The sequence below is a fragment of the Lissotriton helveticus genome, chromosome 5_1, assembly GCF_964261635.1.
Source record: "Lissotriton helveticus chromosome 5_1, aLisHel1.1, whole genome shotgun sequence".
Taxonomy (NCBI): Eukaryota; Metazoa; Chordata; class Amphibia; order Caudata; family Salamandridae; genus Lissotriton; species Lissotriton helveticus.
In genome coordinates, this window is record NC_136065.1 from 903,872,009 (window position 1) to 903,895,007 (window position 22,999).

The following is a 22,999-nucleotide window of genomic DNA, read 5'->3' on the forward strand; positions in this document are numbered from 1 at the left end:
TTTCCCAGGATTTTCACAGCCAGTAGGATGGGGTAAAGTGATAAACAGCGTTTGTGCATGCAAGGCATGCAAACTGCGTTTGTAAATGCCAATTTAAAGGCATTGGCAATTAAAACCACATCACTTGCCTTGCCAATGCTTGTCTTTCTTTTGCAGCAAGATCGAGTATTCAGGTTTGTGTGTCAATATACTGCTAGTGGCACTTCAACTCCTAGAAATTGGGCAACAGGGCACAGCACAGCCAACCAATGATTTAGAGTGTGGAAAAGGCTGCTTTAATGAGGCAAGTGCACTTAACAAACACCTTAAGTTATAACATTCAGTATTTTGCCTTCCAACACTATTGGCCTCACTACACAGTAATCTTCAAGCTTTTCCTAACCCCTCCCAATCACCCCGGCACCATTACCCAAGCCTGACTGACTGTCACTTTACCTCTAAACAACATCCTGAACTAACTTAACTTCCTAATCTGTATACCATTAATTTCCTGGGTTCTGTCATTTTCAGCTTACTCTTCACTCCATTTCAAACTGCTTCCCCGACCCCAACAACAATAAAAGCAATTCAAATCATGAAAACATCTTTGCAAACCGCCAAGTAGCACCTGCACATCAGCATCAATATCCCTTTACATAAAGACCTCACTCTGCACACCTGCCCCATGAAACAAACCAATTCGTCAGAAAAGACCCCTCCCATCTTCTAAGAAGAGGGTTGGTCAGGTGGGACAAAAGCTTCCCTACCCTGACTATCTGCTACCAACCACCATGTCACCTTATCCTAAAATAGTGGCTGTTAGCCTAGTAAACAAAATTATAATCCTACTGCCCTGCCCTTGCCTACCAGAAGCCCAACTAAATATACCATCAGTCCATTGGCCTCTATAACCCTCCCAAAGTGCCTGAGAGGCATACCTCCTTTTCATTCACCTGCCCTCAAGCCCTAATTAGGTGAGAAGGCATAGCACAGATGATCAACAATTTAGAGTGTAGGAAAGACCTCTTTAATGAGGCAGGTGCACATAAAAAGATCTAATAACTCTAGGCAAATCTCCTTGCAAAGCTATTGGCCTCAAAAACCCAAGGATGGGTGGAAAAGCTTTCTCTCACCTAGCCCCTCTCTATTGGAACCAGCTCCCTAGCTACCTGTGGCATTGCCCTGACCACCTTCAATTCAGAAGACTCCTCAAAACTGTATTATTTTAATCTGCCCTCTTTCTTGGCATACTGTAGCACATCCATAGCACAGAGATGCCCATTCAGGGGTGATCCAGGCGCTTTACAAATAAACAGATAAAATAAATAAATACTCAATCTTCCTACTACTTGTCCTACCACTCCGATATGTCTCCCCCATTACCTCAGCCTGCCTGCCTGTCACTGTACCTCTACACTACATTTGGAACTAACCAAACTTCCTAAACTGTAAACCTATAACTTCCCAACGTCCTGCCTACTAGAAGTGTCAGCTTACTTTGCCACCCTTTTTCAAACTGCTTCTTCTCCCCCACAACAATAAAACCAATGCAGACCACGCAAACATCTTGGTGAACCACCATTCAAATAAATCCCACTCCAGGATTTCCTGCCCCTTCTGGACCTTTTGCTGTAATCCGCTCGCCATAAACAAATCCCTAAGGCTTCCTCCAATGCCTCACGAAGCTCATACTTCAGCTCTGATTGCCCTGCCCTATTCTACTCACTCCTTTAACCTTACAAAACTTTCTCAACTCTCTCTTCACCTTTCTCCTTGCTTTCTTTATTGCTGTTGGTCTCTGTGCATCGCCATTCTCTCCTAGGAACCAATTCTGTTCTCAACAGAAATGTACCTCACCAATTGCGTTGTATCTCTTCAAGTCCGCTTTCACAGCCTTTATCAGCCCCTTCTCCAGGTCATTCTCCCTCAAGTGCACTTCTAACACATCTGGACCGCCCTGCATGTCTAACAACTTGTTCAACAATAATAGCAGTTAAAGCCACCTAATATCCCCTTTTCATGCCATTTCATCTGCATTGTGTGCATATTAAAACCCAGGTGAGTCTCATGCCTTCATCAGCTCGTCTGCTTCTCTCCTCACTTCACAAAAGAGCGTCCCACTATCCAAATGGACATATCCTTCCAGTGTGGGCCTGGGACCAAACCTTGAACAAAAAAGCAAGAAATTGTTAGCATCACTACCTTTCATTCTCTTCCCGCCGCATATATCTCCTGTAGCAACCTGTTGACCACTTCCCCAATCGCGTAATGCTGTCCTGATACCAATACTGCCTATTAGCCTTCATCCCCAACCTATTCTAAAAGAATGCATCCCAAAAACAGCTGCCAGCAGCCCCAAGTAAGTAAACCCTGTTGAGGTCCATCAAAATGTGGCATCCATATTTCTCAGATTGCAAGACTCGCAACCTCAACAGACTGTTCAAATCACAAAAAATGGATTACTTTTCCGCATGGAAAAGAGGCGAGTAAGGAGACTTAATTTCTCCACAAAAAGTGGTGCTACGGCTGGTAAATGTCACTGGACTGTGAACTGTGGCCATTAAAGCAAGGATATTGAAGTACCCACCAAACGACAAAGCGCTTCAAGTGTTCTGTGTCCTGAGGAGCACCCCTCAAGAAATGTAATTGGGTTCGAAACACATCAACAGTTTTTCTATTGGCTATATAGGTGTTCAGGTTGATGCCACACCACTTTCGCTCAAAAAATGTATCTTTTTTTGTTAAATACAACTGGAGTGAGTCTGGCAGGGTCACCATTTGGTCACTACCTCTGAAATTATTTAAAATATTACAAAGTGAGATATTAGCCAGAGGTATTGGTTGTTGATATGATTGTGGTTGTAAAACCTATACAGAACCTGAGCTATATATGTGGTACATGTTATTTTTCTGTAATGTGCTGTATTTGTGCATTGAAAATGTATTGTGTCATTTAATATGTACGTCTATTTCTCCAGTATTGGGGTGTTTTTCATAGATTCACATGCTTGAATATTCCCCGTCGTCGAAGTGGAAGCCCTACGGTAAATAAATTAGAAATAAAACCAACAATATGTCTATATAAAACCATTATTACATACATTCTAAAACCATAAATACTTATAAGTACCAAGGTTAGCATTAACACATAGGAATATATTAGAAGAAAAAAGTACTCTCATAACCTATCCAAGTCATTATGTTAGTCCAAACTACAGCCAATCAGGCGCAAGCACCCCTCTAGAACCTTCTCCTCAGAGGCTCAGGCCCTCACGTTTTCTACCGCATGTCGTGTTAAGGGAGTCTCCCTGAGCTCTGCTCAGTTTTCTTCTACTTCCTTGTGTATTTCTTCAATTTTTGGGATGTCTTCAAGTAAGAAGTCTTTGTTTTGTCCTTGTGCTTCTTGTGGGAAGTTGCAGCTCTTCTCAGAGGACCCTCACAAGAAGTGTATTTATTACCTCTATCCAGAGCATGAGGTAGGCAAATGTAAAATTTGCAGGACTTTTTCCACCAAGACCCTTAAGGACAGGGAGGGGCGTCTCCTCTTGTGGTTGCAGAGGTTGAATGAAAAGGATTCACCTCTTTCTGATGCGGAAAGCCTTGCGTCAGTTGGGTCTAGAGCCACTTCTAAGCGTAGCAGTGTGCAGGATTTGCCTTCTCCTTTCCTGAAGTAAAATAAGCTTGACTTTCAAAAGGCTCCTGCTGTGTCTTCTCCTCTTCCTGCTACGCCTACGGCCTCGAGATCTGACTCTCAGGCGCCCATGGCTCCTTTTGAGCATGTTTCCCTTAAAAAACGCGCAAAATCATCGACGGGACCGTCGACAGTCGTTCCGACGACAAAATCTGCCGTCTCTACCCCCTTAACGATGACATAACGATGACTTCTGCCACCGGGTCGACGACGGGGCTGCGTCGACGACGTCAGTGTCGACGATGGTGCCTGTAAATTTTAAAACTGTCACATCGACGATTCCAATCTACTCGTCGACGTCGACGACGGCTCCGTCGACGACGGCTTCGTCGACGATTGTGGATTTGCTGTCGGCAGTTTCATCGGTGGCTTAGTCGACGGTGGATGTCCCGTCGATGGTGTTATCATCGGTCGACATCTTCTTTCACATCAATGCCTCTGGTGCCATTTTCATCCTCAAGTTCCGGGGCTGCTGCTGTTGACCCTCTGCACCACCGTCGGCGTGTGCCTTTGGATCAGCTTCCCATTCCACGCCACTCGCAGCCTTCATCTCCTCTCTTTGCCACTGGTTCGGAACCTGACTCTGGTTCTGACGAGGAGGACGATGACAGATTCCTGGCAGCTCGAAGCCCATCTGAACTGGTTATTAAGTGTCAGGACTATGAGGATGATCAGGAAGATCCTTACTACCATGAGGAGGAACCTTCTGCTCAGGTTCCCACAGCACAAATACCGCTCTCCCTCATTTCCAATCTTCAATATATGTTGAAAGATTACAATAGGCGATTTCCACCTTCTCATCAGGGGTCTCCTCAGCCTACAGTGCCTGCAGCTACAGCGGTGCCTCCTTCTACTGCCATGCCAGATCCGTCTCCTTCATCTGCACCACCTACAACCTCTATTCAGGTTCATGCCACTGTTTACGAGGATGATGACGTTCGCCCAGATCGGGAAGACGGTGAAGTTGAGGATGATGATGATGGGAACATGGCTGATTGGGACGATTACCAAATCCAGACGCTGTCACCGCCACCGTCGGGTCCAGGGAATTCCCCCCCAGTGGATACAGCAGGTTTTCACCAAATTATGGAAAGAGCGGCGCTGCGCTTCAAGCTCCCTATGCTTGCAAAAGATGAGGACTGTTTTCTTTATGACTTCAAGAGTCAACCGTTTAAACAGGTCCCGGCAGTGCCCATAATTGATTTCATCTGGAATGAGGGCGTCAAACTGATGCAGAGGCCAAATTCTATCCCAGCACTTCTTCCTCGTCAGGGTTCTCCAACTTGCCTGGTAGCGCAACCTAAACCTGATTTCGTATTTACCCAGGCCGCACCACATCGATCCAGGAATCCGTCTTCTCCTATTACTGCTCCTCCTGACCGTGAGGGACTTCGTCTTGATGCCATCGGATGAAAATCCTCCACTATGGCTTCTACCACTGTGAGGGCTGCTAATTCTATGGCCATTCTGGGGCGCTATGACTGCCAAATGTGGTCAGATATGTCTGCCTTTATCAACCTCATTCCTGAGTCCTCGAGAGCAGAGGCTCTCAAGATTCTTTAGGAGGGAGAGAGAGAGTGTCATCAGAGATCATCGACTGCTCTGTGGACATCGCATGCACTGGCTTTCGTCAGCTTGCGGTGGCTGCCGTTTTGCGTCGTCAGGGCTGGCTGCGTTCCACCTCTTTTCGCCAGGAGGTTCCCGCGAAGATCCTCGACATGCCCTATGACGGCGAATCGCTCTTTGGCCAGCATGTGGACAACGCACTTCAGACTATAAAGAAGGACACCGAGACAGCTTGTGTCCTGGGCACTTTACAGTTTCGCAAACAGCCTATTCGTGGTGCACGCAGACGCGGCACCTCCTCTTCTTTTCGCGGTGGATCCAACCAGTACCGCTCCTCCGGCCAAAACAATCAGAGGTATTCCTCCCAGCCGCAGCAGTCCTATCGACAGCAGTCTTCAAAATCATATAGAGGGAAGTCTTCCTACAGGGACTCCGCTTCTAAGAAGCAATGACTTTCCTTCCCCGCTCAAGGTTGGAGGTTGAATCTCCCGCTTCTTTTCTAATTGGTCTTCAATCACCTCAGAACGTTGCGTACTGGACATTGTATCAAAGGGCCATGCTTTGGAGTTTGTCGAATTCCCTCCAAACACTCCCCCATCTGGTCCGCCTCCGGCTCACCTCAAGGAGCTTTTCCAACAGATTCGACTCATGATTCAGAAAGGTGCCATCGAAGTGGTTCCCAAGTCTCAGAAGGGGATGGGATTCTATTCCCGTTTTTTTCCTTGTTCTCAAGAAGTCCGGAGAATGGTGTCCGATCCTTGACTTATAAGCTTTAACACAAGTATCTGAAGTGCCAGTCCTTCCGCATGCTCACACTCGTGGAAATTCTTCGCCTTCTCTCGAAGGACGATTTCATGACCACCATCGATCTACTGGACGCCTATTTCCACGTGCCCATACTTCCAAGACACCGCAAGTTCTTGCGCTTCCGGGTGGGGTGCAGAGATTTTCAATTCAAGGTTCTGCCTTTCGGCCTTCGCTCCGCCCCTCGCGTCTTCACAAAGGTCCTGGCTCCGGTGGTGGCGTTTGAAGGGTGTCCACATTTTTCCTTACCTGGACGACTGTCTCATCAAGTCGCAATCTCGTCACCAAGCGTCTCTGGACACTCAATTCTGTGTGACTCTATTCCACTCTCTCGGTCTGTCCATCAACACCGAGAAGTCTCAAGTCGATCCAGCTCCCTGCAGGACTTTTCTAGGTGCCACTCTGAATACTTCTCTGGCAAAGGCATTCGTGTCTCCTGAGCGTCAGCTGCGGATCTTATGTCTAGTGACTCTCATCCATTCAAAAGGGTCCGTTTCAGTTCGTGTATTGAAATCTTTTCTTGGGATGGCGTCCTCATGCATCTCCCTGATCCCAAATTGCAGGCTCAAGAGTCGGCCAAGTCAGGAGGAACTGGACACGCTGTGGCGTCAGGTTACCGGCTCCTTCAACGATCTGGTCTGGGTGACCGCTCGGATGAGGTCCGCTCTCCTTTGGTGGGCTCAATCATCAAACATCGATGCCGGTACTTCGTTCCTAACCGTTGCTCCGGAGCTCATCCTTACCACAGACGCCTCTCTGGAAGGCTGGGGCGCACATCTTCAGGGGCTATCCATAAAAGGCAAGTGGACTCTGGCTCAGCGTTCCTGGCACATCAACAGACTGGAACTCATGGCCATTTTCCTGGCGCTCAAGTCTTTCCATCTTATGCTCCAGGGAGAGTCTGTACTCATTCAAACAGGCAATACCACCAGTATACACTATGTGAACAAACAGGGCGGCACCAAGTCACCGCTCCTTTCTTAGCTGGCACAGAGCATTTGGGACTGGGCACTCCGTCACCAGATAACCTTGACTGCGGTTCTCCTACCAGGTATCTCCAACATCCTAGCGGACTCCCTCAGCAGGTCCTCGACCCACGAGTGGGAGTTGCATCAACCGACTCTGGACTTCATCTTTCGGCTTTGGGGTCGCCCGAACATGGATCTGTTTGCGAGCACTGTGAACCGGAAATGCCAGTCTTATGCAAGTTGGCTTCCCCATCAAGGGTCATGCGGGAATGCCCTTTTGATGGACTGTTGCGATTTATTCGCCTACGCTTTTCCACAGATTCCACTGGTTCCGCGAGTTTTGTGGAAAATGTGGAGACAGCCATGCCACATTCTCCTGATCGCTCCCAGATGGCCTCGACAAGCATGGTTCTCGGAGCTGCTGCTTCTTTCACAGTGCGAACCCATCCTCCTTCGTCCTCGAGCGGATCTCCTCACAATGGACGGGGGTCAGATCTGTCATCCGGATCCCTTCTCTCTCAAATTATCGGCATGGAACCTGAGCACCTTGAATTTTCCCATTTGAATATTTCTCCAGCATGTAGAGACGTTCTTGCCAATGCAAGAGCTCCGTCCACAGTAAAGACTTACAAGCTAAAGTGGAAGAGGTTCTGTCACTGGTGTGCCTCTACCAACATCCAACCTGTGCACTCCTCTCCTGCTCAGCTTCTGCCATTCTTTTTGCAGTTAGCGCAATCAGGACTTTCCCACTCCACCTTGAAGGTCTTCTTGGCAGCAATCGCTCGTGTCCGGCAGGATGGTTCTTCTTCTCTTTACTCTTCTGGAGTCATTCGACAGTTTTCAGGGGATTATTCAGGATGTTCCCGCCCATTCGGCGTCCTCCTCCTACCTGGCATCTCAATGTTGTTTTGGCGCAATTGATGAAGGCGCATTTTGAGCCCATTCAGAAGGCGGATTTGAAATTTCTGACCTGGAAGGTGGCCCTTCTTCTTGCCCTGACCTCCTCACGTCACGTGAGTGATATCCATGCCTTTACCATTCAGCCTCCTTTTCTTCAATTCAAATCGGACTGTGTCATACTTCGCACCAACCCGGCATTCATGCCTAAGGTGCCGACTGAGATTCACCTCAATGAACCAGTGTTCTTAAAAACTTTCTTCGCTAATCCTCAATCTCCAGCAGAGCCACGTTTGCATTCATTGGATGTTAAAAGATGCCTTAAATTCTACATCGACAGGACAGCGTCTTTTCGTAAATCTGATCAGCTGTTCGTTGCTTACGGACGCATGTGCAAGGGGCGTTCTGTTACCAAGCCAACTATTGCACGTTGGATTTCCTCAGCAGTCTCATTCTGTCATCAGAAGGAAGGCAAGCCTCTTCAATCTTCTGTACGAGCTCATTCCACCAGGGCGATGTCTTCCTCTACTGCCTTTTTGTGGGTGTGCCGATTCACCAGATATGCCGATTAGCCACGTGGTCCAGCAGGCATACTTTAACAAAGCAATACTGCCTCGAGACGATCAACGAAGCTGATTCAGTAGTGGGCCAAGCTGAGCTTCGTAATATTTTTTTTTTTTTTGTTGTTTTTTTTTAAAATTTTATTGAAAATTAACAGCAACAATAACAGGTTACACAAGGCAAGAGAGAATCGGCAATACAGTCATGGGTCCATGTATTTGGCGCTTCAGCATTGTAGCATACATAACACAGTCACGGTGTGTCGTGGGGGGGGGCAGCGAGGAAACCAGTAGCAATACAGTTTAAGTAATAGTCGGAATGTCAATCAGGGTGACAAGGTATCATCGGGAAACAAATCTTGTGGGGAGGGTGCATATATTGCCACGGTATGTGTTCCATTGTGACCAGATTCTGCCCCACTTCTTGGGCCTTCCACGCGACAGATACACAGTCTCCTCGCGAAACATGCACCAGTCCACATTCTCTGCCCACAATGTTACAGTCGGAGGCCTACGGGAACCCCAGAGCTGTGCAATGTCTCATTTGGCAATCATATTACCAAGGGTCGCCCAGGTAATCTGTGCCGTATTGTAGTCATTGGGCTCCCAGACATTCAGGAGGCAGCGCCTGGCCTCGGGCAGTAGCGCCACCCCAGTGACCCTCTCCATGACGACATGCACACGAGACCAAAACTCGACCACCTCCGGGCATTCCCATAAGTCATACCGCAACCACGCTTACACAAATCATCAGAAGGGTAACCCATGTGCACCAGACTCGGGCCAGTGACATACACACGGTGGAGGATCTTAAGTTGAACATATCTAAGGCGTGCGGGTATGGCAACTTCTTTTGGCGAGGACAGAGCGGACTGCCAGTCCTCATCATCTAATTCTAGGCCGTCGGCAATCCACGAGGCCCTCAGGCGCACAAGCAGGTCAGCCCTGTTATAGATCAGCTTCTTGTAAATTAATGAAATAGTGCTGTCGGGCACATACCCATCCAGAATACGATCCTCAAGGGGTGAGGATTCAGGGATATCTGTACCCACAGCAAAGACCGACAGGAGGGCATGTCGGACCTGAGCGTACCTGAAGAATTCTCTGTCCCCAAGTTCATACTCCGTCTTAAGCGCCTCGAAGGTCTTGACATCGCCTTTAGACCAAAGATCCCCCACCTTAGTGATTCCAATCATATCCCATTTGTCAAATCCTTTCGTTCGCCACAAATTACCCAGACATTCAGAGTCATACAAGTGGGTCGCACGAGTGAGTCTATCCTTTCATCCCAAGGCCGCATTCGCATAGTGCCACACACATACCGTGACTTTAGTGGGTCCAGTCAGTGTTTTACAGAGCCCCCTGGAATACAGCGCCCTATTGAAGTTCCCCCCCGGCAGAAGGTGTTTATCCATTGCGAAGGCAGGGGCGGGACCGGGAACATACGTTGCGTGATTGACCGCACTTAATTGGGAGGCCCAGTAATAGCGCCTGATGTCGGGAAGGGCAATGCCTCCGTCATACCACGGAAGCGTGAGTTTAGACAGAGCAACGCGTGCACGGCCATTCCAAATCAGTTGCCGTTGTAGACTCTCCACCTCCCGAAAGTAACGAGAGGGAACGGGGTCAAACGAGTTCTGGAGCGCGTACAAAAATCTAGGCAGCGACATCATTTTAAAGAGAGCCGCACGACCGAGCGGTGGCAGTGGCAAATGACGCCAGCGTGTAACATCTAGCTTCAGCCGTTGAAGAGGGGGCAGCAAGTTGCGCTCATAGCGAACGGTGGGGTCCAAGGAGACATAAATCCCCAGGTACTTAAAACCGGTCTCCGTTACTTGAATCGGAAATCTACGGGGCAATGGGGGGAGACCACCAGCTAAAACGTAGACACAGGATTTAGTCCAATTAATAACGAGACCCGAGTTCTTCCCAAAGGAGGTAAGAACATCAAAGAGCACGTTTAAGGACTTCTGAGGGGAAGTTAGATATAGGAGAATGTCATCTGCGTATAGCGAGACACGATCCTCGAAATCGGGAGCCCACGGAATGCCCTTTATAGAAGGCTCCCAATGGAGCCACTCCGCCAACGGTTCCAATGCGAGGGCGAAGAGCAATGGAGACAGCAGGCAGCCCGATCACCTTAATCAAACGATTAGCTAACAATTTAGCTAGAATTTTGGGTTCGGCGTTAAGCAAAGATATAGGTCTATACGAGGCACAACAATCCCGTGGCTTACCCTCCTTGTGAATTACCACAATAGTGGCGAGTCGCTGATCTGCGCGAAGGGAACCCGAGTCCAGGGCCTCAAGGAACATATCCTTCAAGTGGGGCGCCATTTTGTCGGGTCGCAGTTTATAAAGTTCAATGGGTAATCCATTGGGGCCCATTGCTGTGCCTGAGCGGAGGGAACGTATAGCCCCCGCTACTTCGTCCGCCGTAAGGGGTGCATCCATGCAGTCTCTGTCATCTTCGGAAAGGCAGGGCAACGCAATGTCACGAAGCAACAACCGGGAGTCTTCCTTGTCCCTACCGCAGACAGAGGCATACACCGTCTGAAAGTGGTCAACAAAACACTCAACAATCCCAACAGGGTCGGTGACACACTCACCATCCTGCCTCTCAATCACGGGGACAACGCGATTCACTCTTTCTTTCTTGTCCAGCCACGCAATCAATTTACCGGCCTTGTCACCCACATCATACAACCTGCCCTGTTGCTCCCTGTTCATCACCTTAGCCGCGTCAGTGATGACGGACCTATAATCGGCCTGTTTCAGACTGAGAGAATGCATTTTTAAACGTGTTACTCCTGTATCAAGGTCACTCTCTAGTGCAGTTATCTCAGTTTCTAGGCGCACCAGTTCCACATTTTTAGCCTTTTTGGCAGCAGCAATCAGTGAAAGAGAATGCCCACGAATGACAGTCTTAAAGGCTTCCCACAAAGATACAGACGAAGAAACAGACCCCACATTGTCATTGAAGTAATGATCCATGGCTTTAACAAGTTCAGAACGGGTTTTTGGGTCACAAAAGTACCAGGGGTTAATAGGAGCCACTCTGCCTACACTGCCCGCACCCACCGCAAGCCGAAGCCACAAGGGGGAGTGATCAGAAATACCCCTGGGAAAATGGCGAACCTCACTGATGGAGGAGGATTGGGCCGATGACATTAAGAAATAGTCTAACCTAGAGAGGCTACCATGCGCCCCAGAATGGAAGGAGTACTGAAGCTGTGTAGGGTGCATCAACCGCCAGCTATCTACGAGCCCAAAGGTATCAAGGAAATCGCTCAACCACATATGGGATCTAGCCAGGTCCCTGGGGGGAAAACGATCAGCAGTACCAGAGACAACGGAGTTAAAATCCCCTCCGAGGATAAGAAGACCCTCAGGCAACCCCAATAGGACCCTACCCAAATCGGCATAAGTGGAGGCCTGTAGGCCCGGGGGGATATATATCGTGAGTATGGACAGTGTCTTCCCTTCCCATCTACCCGTGAGCGCAGCATAGCGCCCTCTATCATCAAGTATAACTTCATCAATTTCGAGGGGGAGAGAAGACCGAATAAGAATGCCGACCCCCCTGGAGACAGAGGTGAAACCGGAGTGAGCAACTAGGCGGTATCCACGTCTGTTCATGGCTCGACACGTATTCCCTACAAGATGCGTCTCCTGTAGAAGAACTACATCGGGTGAATGGCGCCTAAGAAACTGCAACACTACCCCTCGCTTTATCCTGTCTCCCAACCCATTAACATTCCATGATAGTAGTCTCAACTCACCACCCCCCATCCCCAAGAAGAAGCAGAGCGCCCCACAGACGGAACCCGAAGACCGAGACAGTTAGAAAAAACAGTTGGATGCCTTGTGAACGAAAGCAACCACACACACACACCCCCACAACTTAAACCCGTTACAACACCCCCCACCCTGCACCCCTGCGTTAGACTCGAAATCCACTCCAACTTGCAGTGTGCCTGTCGCCCCATCAAGAAACTAATCTACACAAAGAACCCCAGAGGAGGAAGAGACCCCTTCACCCCCGCCACCCTCAGGCCAATCTGAAGGAAGGACTAAAGAATCATTGTCCAAACTCAGCTGGAAAAGTTGGAAAGTTCAGACATCGAGATCCACAAGTCACTCCTGCTCCGGCGAACCACCGTCGGTGCCGCCGGGGTGCTCAGCACAATCGTCCCTTTTTGGCAAAGAATCAAGCCAGTCACTGACACTGTCCGGTCGATCGAAGAAAAACGTTTGTTCCCCGTACTCAATACGAAGTCTGGTCGGAAACAGCATGGCGTACTTGAGGCCCAAGTCCCGTAGCCATCTCTTGACACCCTGGAATCCCATTCTCTGCCTCTGAACGAACGGGGTAAAGTCCGGGTAAAAGTTCACGGTGGCATTCTCGAATTTCACAGGGCCCTTGTCCCGAGAGGCTTGCAGGATGGCATCTCTATCCCTGAAATGGAATAGTCTAGCAATGATAGGTCTCGGGGGGGCACCCGGCTGGACCTTTCCGCCAGGGATTCGATGTGCACGCTCGACCGCAAAGAATTTAGTAAGTCCGGCGGGAGCAAGATAGTTGGAGACCAGATCCTCCACCAGGAGGTCGGTTGCAGAGTCCTCGGGATTTTCAGGGACCCCAATAATGCGCACGTTGTTGCGACGGGACCTGTTTTCATAGTCCCCCAGACGACGGGCCAGCACATCCCGGGAAGTACGCAGATTCCCGATCTCGGTCTGAACGTCCGTTACATCAGTGGTCAGGCTGGAAGTCTTCAGATCTAACACCTTGACCCTCTCGTTAGTCTTTGCCAGGTCCGCTCTTATAAGCGTAACATCCATGGCCACCGTGTCGATCTTGGAGGCAAGAGCCTCATATTGCTGCCCCATGGAGGCCTCCCTACTGGTGATAGCGCTCATTACATCTTGCAGCGACACTCCTGGTGTCGTACCGGAGGCAGCCTTAGGGTCATCAGGCGTGCGGCCAGCGCTACTGGGGGATCCCTTCAATTGGGAGTAGTGATCCATGATGTTCGTCTGGATCTGTCCCCCTCAGTGCGGCGTCTTGATCTTGCGTCTCTCCGTCTCGGGTCTGGTGGCCATATTGGAGAAAGGACCCCGTAGGGGCCCGCCCGACCTGGTGAAAATGGCCAGCCGGGATGTGGTCTAAAACAGTGAAACCGGCCAAAATCAACGTAAGTGCCGATAGTGCAGAGCAAAAGGCGAGGCGCCAGGAGGACACACCACGGTGTGGGAGCACCAGGCAGGGCCAAGGGTAGATCCAAGCAGCGTTTCAGCCGATCCTCGCCGGGAGTAGGAAAGCGAAACTGAAAGTTAGGCAGGGGACCTCTGGAGGAGAGACCCCTCCGGCCGTTGTTATTCAACTACTCCCCGGCTGGCAAAGTAACCAAAACCCCGTTCTGGTCCCGGGGCGGGCCGCAAAGTTCGAGACGGCGTAAAAGTGGATCCCAACGTCCGATCTCAATTCTTCAAAGAATGTTAGGATCGGCAAGAGTTCGTCCTCAAAAGCCCATCTTCAAAATCAGGATGTAGGAAGGATATGTGCGAAGGGTGGCGCGGGTCTCGGGAGCCCTCTGCTCACACGACCATCTTGGATGCCCGCGAAGCTCCTCCTTCGTAATATTTTTAAATAAGGGGAGCCTCTTTCCTTCCCTCCGCCTGTATAAGTCATTTATCTGTCTGGCAGTATTATGTGCTTTCGATGCATTGTAGGCTTTTGCACTGCTCTTTTGCCTTGCGGCCAGCTATTACTGCTCACTATTCTATTCAAGAATGTGAATCTATGAAAGACACCCCAATACTGGAGAAGAACAATTGTTACTTACCTGTAAACGGTGGTTCTCCAGTATTGGTGTCTTTCATAGATTCACATGCGACCCACCCCCCTCCCCTCAGAGGCTTGCTTCTCCTCCTAGACTCTTTTGTCACTTTGGTGCTACGAAAATCTGAGGGCCTGAGCGTCTGAGGAGAAGGTTCTAGAGTGGTGCTTGCGCCTGATTGGCTGTAGTTTGGACTAACATAATCACTTGGATAGGTTATGAGAGTACTTTTTTCTTCTAATGTATTCCTATGTGTTATTGCTAACCTTGGTACTTATAAGTATTTATGGTTTTAGAATGTATGTAATTATGTTTTTTATACATATATTGTTGGTTTTATTGCTAATGTATTTACCGTGGGGCTCCCACTTCGACGAAGGGGAACATTCAAGCATGTGAATCTATGAAAGACACCAATGCTGGAGAACCACCGTTTACAGGTAAGCAACAATTGTTCTTTTTCTTGTTATGATTTCAGTGTATGATTTCAAAATATCTGAAAAAATGTTGCACGTACCAAAACAAAACACATTGTCTAAAATGAATTGAGTTTATAAAAAACCAATAATCAAAAGTAAAGAGAATAAAAAATATGTTTCTAGATCAAAGCGATTGTTCATGTGATCTTTGAATGAAAGTCTGAGTGAATGTTTATCAGTATTTGCAATTCCTGTGTTGTGTTCAAAATGCCCATGTACTTATGCATTTTTCACCATTAGATATGTTTGTAAATACTCACCAAGTTCCGCCCATCCTTGCTAATTTTCTGCAGCAGTAATGTCCATCTGCAAAGATGAATGTTCACTGATCCTGTTTCTATAGATCAGAATCCGACACTGGTGCTTAGCAGCTGACACCTGTTGTACACTTGAGTGAAACATGGGTGGGGAAAAGGTTTTATGATCCAGGCCTTCTCTATTTAGTCTTGTTGGGACTTTGCACATTTACATGGTGTACACACTTAGTAGGATTATACTTTAATGGCAAATGTCCATTAGAGGCAGATTTCAGATGCTGTACCAAATAATATGTTTGAGCATCCCTCTCCTGCACAGACCTGCAATCATGGGCACATGGATTTACTCCCACAGCAGTCGCTAAGAAACTGGGAGTCAACATAGATTACTAGTTATCTCTGGATTCCCAAATTTCTTTAGTAGAGGGGACCTGTTTTGCTCTTCTAAGTCAATGAGCAATTTTTTAGATCTTTTACCATTAGGTGCACGCAGAACTGTAGTCTTTATGTTGATAACAACAAGGCTGGACTATGCAAATACCTCTATCTTGGGGTGCCGGAAGACAAGATTAGTAGACTCCAGGTGGTGCAAAATGCAGTTGAGTGCCTCATCCTGGGCATACTGAGGAAGAAATCAGTTTCGGGTTACCATAAGGATTTGGATTGTCTTCCCGTTGGGAAGAGAATTTCATTCAAGGCACTCTTTGTTATTCATCAAGCCTTCTCCAAGAGTGGCCCTGTGCATTTATTTTCTAGGACTATGCAGTACAACCCTTCCTGAATCTTTGTTCTATAGCGGTGCTGCTTGTAAAGACTGGCTAGGATTGGCATGGGACTGGGGGTGGTCCTTCTTGGTATTGGCTAGCAACGATTGGCGCAGGTTTCTGGTATTTCTCAGTTTGATTTCCCAGAAATCACGATTTAGAAAAGAACTCCAGACTCATCTTTTTTTTCTTCAGATAACGAGTGGTGAGCTAGAGGTTACAGTTATAGCACCGCAATACTCGTTGGAGTAGCTTTGCACTCAATAAATCGCCTCATTCATTCATTTAAAAAAAACTATATTAATCACTGTCAGAATATTAAATTGCAGTTACAAATCTTTTTGATTGGTTAATAAGATATGCTTTGTATTTCTAGGCATCGAACATTTTTATGTCTGGCATTAGCAAAGACTTTTTGATTTTATTAGAACTATATGGAAAATATAATTACTTATAGGGGGTTTTCAGTCCGCCATCTTCATCCATTATTATGCTATTTTGACACATTTTCTTTGCTACAGCATGGGGCCATTAATCCACGAACTTCAGCTCTTGACTAACTTCAATGTGAGTTATTTCATTCTTTCCTTTACAAACGAGTAAGCACATCCATATACAGTGTGCTTTTAGGAGCCCAAAACTATGTTTGTCATTAGCCATTGTGTTTTTTGTTTTGTTTTTTTATATTGCTGAGAGGCCGCCATTTTCCCCAACAATAAAGCTTTACAAAAACCATGATAAAACAAGCATTTACAAATCCAAAGGGCTGACGGGCAGAATCCGACCTATTGGCTTTGCCAATGCCTGTTTAATAAGGCCGTAGACTACTCACTTAAAGAATTCTGGCCTGTGTGGTGCATTCCTGAGGGCAGTAGTAAGACAGCAGTGCAGAGAAAGAGGTGTTTCATGATCTGACAGAATTACACTTTTGTAAAAGACATGGCAAATAAGTGTTCTTTCTGCATTACCCGGAAGGACGTTGATTGTGAATGGATTGATTGAGATGGGCGAAGTTCTAATTTTTTTATGACATAGTTTAAGGTCAACTATTGATTAAAAATGTATTGTGAAAATTAAGACTGTGGTGACTGGGTTGACTGCACTCATGCATTTTATGCAGGAATAATGCTCTGCTCTGGAGAGCTGCGCATCTGTGGCGAGAACACGGCAGGTTTTTTTCCCCATAATTGTTTGGTCTTATTTTTTTTATTTTTTGGGGGGGAGTAATTGTTTACCTTCAAGTGAACTGTGGCACTTCTTCAAACGCTTGTGGTGGAATGGAGTGAAAGCTTTGTGCACCTTCACTTCACAGCTAAAGAAAGACACAGGCAAAGGGGCTGACGAGCTTGCACTGACAGGTGTTTGTGTGTGTCACTGCAGTGAGCGCATTCTATGGCAAGCCACTTATTTTTTATTTCCAATGTTGCGTTATTTCTGAGCGTGGAAGCGAGAATAATTCTGAGACACTTCCAGGTAATGGGGACGATAGAAAGTTAACCTTGTTTTTTTAGGCTGATTTTTTATGGTGAAAGGGATGGCATCTCTTCTCTGTGAGCTCATTATCATTACATACCCTGCAAATGTCAGAAATAATTTGGGGAACATGCTGCAGAGTGCATTTCGTCATTCTTCGAGTACTGCGTTGTAAGCAGAGTATAAACTGAATTTATTGTGAAATTAGTGGTTCATGGAATAGTGTATCCCCGCAACTCCCACCCCTACAACATCAATTACTCCCTCCAAAGTGAAACTTGGAAAGGAAAATCCTGTCACGATCGGTCGGGGGGGCATGTCACGACTGGATACAGATCAGATTCAGAGATTACCTGAGGCTAAAATGCTGGAGCGAGATTTATCCGTACATCAGCCATTCCCCGTTATTTTAATAAAAGCACGTTTCTCATCTGATGTTCTCACGAAGTATTCCTTCCAGGCAATTTCCTCATTATTTTCCAGTACCTTGAATAGCATTTAATATGTAATGTGTCCAGGGATTCCTTGTCCCCTAACAAATCACATCATACTTACCATGCTGACCAAGACGTCTATTTATTTTGCTGGACAAAATTCTGTAAATAATGTCTAGTAAATGCCGCAAGTACTGACTTAGAAGCTGGTGGTATATGTTGATTCCAAGGTGCATCACCATAGCTTCGTGAAGATATTACAAAGCATAAACAGTTCTGTGGGTCGTGGCGGGGAGAAACATCAGCCCGATATTTCATTTCTCCCTAGAAAACATTTTTGTACAGTGGAATAGCATTATTTCTGAGAACACAGTGCATGGTAGAGTGGCGAGTTATAGGTAGCGTTGTATGGTTAGCGAGCTGAAAAAGAGTGTGTAACATGGTGCAGTACTTAATATATAGGAGTACTTATATTTTGAAGATGGTGGATAAATTGTGAAGGACATTTATAACTATAACTGTAGAATTTTTAAAGTTTGTGTTGTTTAAGCTTGGTTCGTGTAGGGAAAAAAGTTTTCCTAACCATAACTAAGCTTTAACCTTTGTTTATTTCACTGAATTTCAATGCTTTTTATTTTTTTTAAAGCAAATGTGTTACAAATTGTCGATTTCAGTGTCGCGAGTGGAGAGATATGTGGAGTGTCATACAGTACAGTGGAGAAGAGTGTAGTAAAGTCTATTGTCATAGAACAGAGTATTGTCGATTGGAATAGAGTGGAGTAGTGTAGTGGTGTATCGTGTTGTGGAGCAAAGTGTTATATAGTTTAGTGGCATGGTGTCTCATAGAGTGGAGTCAAGTATCATAGACTTGAGCAGCGATTTTTACTGTGGACTAGAGTATCGAGCAGAGTAGAGTGTTTTAGAGAGGAGTAGGTTGAAGTAGAGTGCCATAGAATGAAGTATTGTCAAGTGGAGTGTCATAGAGTACAGTGGAGGATACTGTCATAGAGTGGAATGCTGTGTTGTATAGTAGAGTGGTGTATCGTAGAGTGTCATACAGTGTTGTACAGTGGCCTAGATTGGATTGGTATAGAGGAGAGTAGAGTGTCACAGAGTGTAGCACAGTGTTGTAGATTGGAGTTGTGTGCAGAGAAGTAGAGTGTCGGACAGTGGAGCAGTGTAGAGCGGAGTATGGTACATTGGCATAGAGTGGGATAAAGTGTAGTAGAGTGGAGTACACTGGTATGGGTTAGTAACATGTTTTAGAGTGAAGTGGCATTTTATAGTGCTATGGAATGCAGTAGAGTGGGGTAAAGTCTCATAAAGTGGAGTATCATGTTGTACAGTAGATTGTAGTGGTGTGTCATAGTTTGTTGGACAGTCACAGTAGTCTATAGTTGCATACAGTCTAGTTAGTTTTTGGAGAGTGGTGTAAAGTACAGTGTTGCAGGGTGTGGTAGAATGGATTGGCATACTGTGGTATAGAGTACAATGGAATAAAATAGCATGGAGTGACGTACAGTGGAGTAGAGTGGAGTATAGTGTCATAGAGTAAAGTGGAGTAAAGTGGGGTGCAGTGGTATCAAAGAGTTGCATACAGTGTTTTATAGTGGACTACCGTATCATTAGAGAGGCACAGAGTGGAATAAAGTATAGTACAGCGTTACACAGTGGAGTGTAGGGGTACAGAATGAAGTAAAGTTTTGAAGAGTGGCATATAGTGGAGTAGAGTGTTCTAGAGTGGAGTTGGATAGAGTAAAGTAGTGTGTCAAACAGTGAAGCTGCGTATAGTGGATTGTTGTATATTAGCGTAGAGTGAGGCAAAGTCTCGTACAGTGGAGAAGAGTTGAGTGGAGTGACATAACATAGTGCTGAGTAAAGCACAATAGAGTGTATCCGTGTATCATAGAGTAAAGTGGCATGGAGTGTAGTGGCGTCAACTGGTAGTCAACTGTTATAAATTGGAGTGGTGGCTTGTACAGTAGAGTGGAGTGCTGTGTCATAAAGAAAAGTGTTGACTAGTGGAATAGATTGTTGTACAATGGAGTGTGCAGGCATAGAGTGGTGTTTAGATTTGGACAGTGGAGTGTACGGGGATAACGTGACGTAGAATGCTGTAGAGTGTCATAAAGCGTGGCAGACCTTTATAAATGGAGTTATAACTGGAGTGTAGCTGAGTGTCTTACAATGGAGTAGCGTAGAGTGGATTACCATAAAGTGGATTGGCATACAGTGGAAATAGCGTACAGTGGAAAACTGTACTTTGTAAAAGAGTGGAGTGGCGTGGCATAGGGTGGAATAGCGTCGAGTGGAGTAGGGTATAGTGGATTGGCGTACATTGAAGTGGCTTAGTGTAGTATCGAGGAAACATGAATTGGAGTGGTATCTCATACAGTAGAGTGGCGTGTGGTGTTGTACAGTGTTGGAAAATGTCACATAGTGGAGTACAATAGAGTATGTGATCATGGAGTCAAGTACAAATTTGGACAGGGGAGTGTACAGGGTTACAGTGGATTAAAGTCTAATAGAGTGGCATAGAGTGTAGTAGAGTTTTGTAGAGTGGAGTTATATAGAGCGGAGGAGAGTAAACTGGAGAGGTGCAGAGTGTAAAAGCGGGGGTTGTGCACTATGGGCTGTTAAACACCCGCTCTCTCCAGAAACATAGTGGAGAGGTGTACTCACTGCTGGAGGATGGGGAATTCGACGTGTTGGGGATCACGGAGACATGGTTGGAGGATTCCTCGCTACCGGATCTGGTGGCTGCCCTACCGGCAAGCTTCTCGGTCCTACATCGCAATAGAGCGGGAGAGAAAAGAGGTGGAGGGGTGGCACTTTTCTTTGCTGACCGTATGCGTGGAGAAACAATCTTGGCCGAGGATATAGGCGGGGCGGAGGTCCTAGGTGTTAAACTTAGACTGGGGACAGATTGCTTAACTGTCCTGGTAGTTTACCGTCCTCCCTGGGCCATGCCGGAGTTCCCGGACTTGTTTTTTGAAACTGGTGCAGGACATGCGCTCGAGGTTTGATAATTTGGTCATCCTGGGAGACTTCAATTATCATTGGGAACTTACCCCAAGAGAAGGGCAGGCTGGCCACATTGACGAGGCATTATCCTCGCTAGGTTTAATCCAACAAGTAAGGGGATCGACACATGTGAAAGGTCACACGCTTGACTTAATATGGACGTCAATGCCGGTCCAGGGACCGACGACCTCACAACCGTGTGTCTGGTCGGACCATCGCTTACTGAAGGGAGATCTCCTGATGAACTTACATAAAACGAAACCGGCAGAAGGCCAGAGGCTGGTGAGGAAATGGAAGAACATCAATGGAGAAAAGATGGTGGCACATCTTCTAGCGAATTCTTCTCAGACCCGTTTAGTTAACAATCCTGATGCCCTCTGTAGTAACCTAGAGGAGAGGCTTCTAAGTGCGGTCGACCATGTGGCGCCAGCACGCAGGGTCAATCTAGTAAACAGAGGTCGGAGGTCCCCTTGGTACAACGACTCTCTAAGGGAGAAAAAGAGAGCCTTGCGCATGACGGAGAGAGCTTGGCGCAAAGCCTATGATACTAAGGCGAGAAGTATCTATATGCTTGAATTAGCGAATTATAAGCGGGCAATAATAGCTAGGAAGGCGGATTTTTATGAGGAAAGGATCACCACAGCTATAAATCCTCAAAAGGAAATCTTCCGAGTCCTAAATGAACTCAAGAAAGTAAAAGAACAAAGGCCGGAGTTCACTTTAGAGGACTGCCAGGGATTTCAGAACTTCTTTACCAGCAAAATTAAAGATCTTACTTCGGAAATTGCCTGCACTCCCATACATGCTTGCCCCCCACTGACTATGTCGGCTAAAAAGCTGGTGGATAGACCGCTGGATTTCCTTCCTCCTATTACGAAAGAGGACTTGTCCCTGCTCATTGGGAGAGTTAAGTCTGGCTCCCAGGCAGACCCTTGTCCCCCTGACGTCTTCAAACTGGCTATGCCAGGAATAGAAGAGGAGGCGCTGAATCTTTTGAACTCATCTTTAGCATCAGGAAAGGTTCCCACTGCCTTTAAGGAAGCAAGGTTGATCCCTTTGCTAAAAAAGCCTGGGGCAGACGTGAAATGCCTAAAAAATTTTAGGCCTATTTCCCAGATCCCTTTCCTGGCCAAAGTGCTGGAACAGCATGTCTTGGCCGACCTTTCTGACCATCTAGAAAGGAACGGTCTGTTGGAACCAAACCAATCGGGGTTCCGTGCAAATCACAGCACGGAACTGGTCATGCTGTCCATCATAGATGAGCTCCGGAATAGGGCAGACAAGAAGACACCCGGCGCCCTGGTGCTGTTAGACCTCTCCGCGGCGTTTGACACCGTTTGCCACAAACAACTCCTGTCGCGGATGAGGGACTTCGGCATCCAGGGCACAGCCCACGCCTGGTTTGCTTCTTTTCTACAAGGGAGGACACAAAGAGTTCAGCTGGGAGAACTGCTCTCTACTGCAACACCAATCTCTTGTGGAGTGCCACAGGGGTCGGCTTTGTCGCCCCTGTTATTCAATATATATCTTCAACCTTTGATTGCACTCCTGAATCAGATGGATTGTCAGGTTTACAACTATGCGGACGACACCCAAATTATTATCCAAATGGATAATACGCTTGGGGCGCCAGCAAATCTACAAACCATCTTGAAGCATACAGCTAATTGGATGTCGCTGAACTCCCTAAAAATTAATCCGGACAAGACGGAAGTTCTACCTATTACAATCGCTGGCAATCCATGGCATGATGGATTCTGGCCGAGGGAACTTGGACCGCCCCCGGAGCCGGCAGGGGCTGTAAAAAGCCTAGGCATCTATGTGGATGACAAGCTTTCCATGCGGAAACAAGTTACCACGGTGGTAGGAACTTGTGTTGGCTTGCTTCGTCAACTCAGAAAAATTGCGCCATTACTGTCCCATTCCACACTGAGACGGGCGGTTTCCGCTATGATCCTTGCAAGACTGGACTACGGCAACTCGCTCTATTTGGGTTTACCCCAAAAACTCCTAGACAAACTTCAGATGGTGATTAATGATGCCGCTAGGCTCATTCATAAGAAACCCAGGAACACGCATGTGTCCCCACTTATGCGTGAGCTACATTGGCTCCCAGTAAGGCAGAGGGTGCTCTTCACAGGGTTATGCATTGCACATAAATCTCTTTATGGTAAGGCACCAAGATACATTAAGACCCGCCTGATTCCATATAAACCTGCCAGGGTGCTAAGATCTGCTGAGGCAACTCTTCTCATGCAAC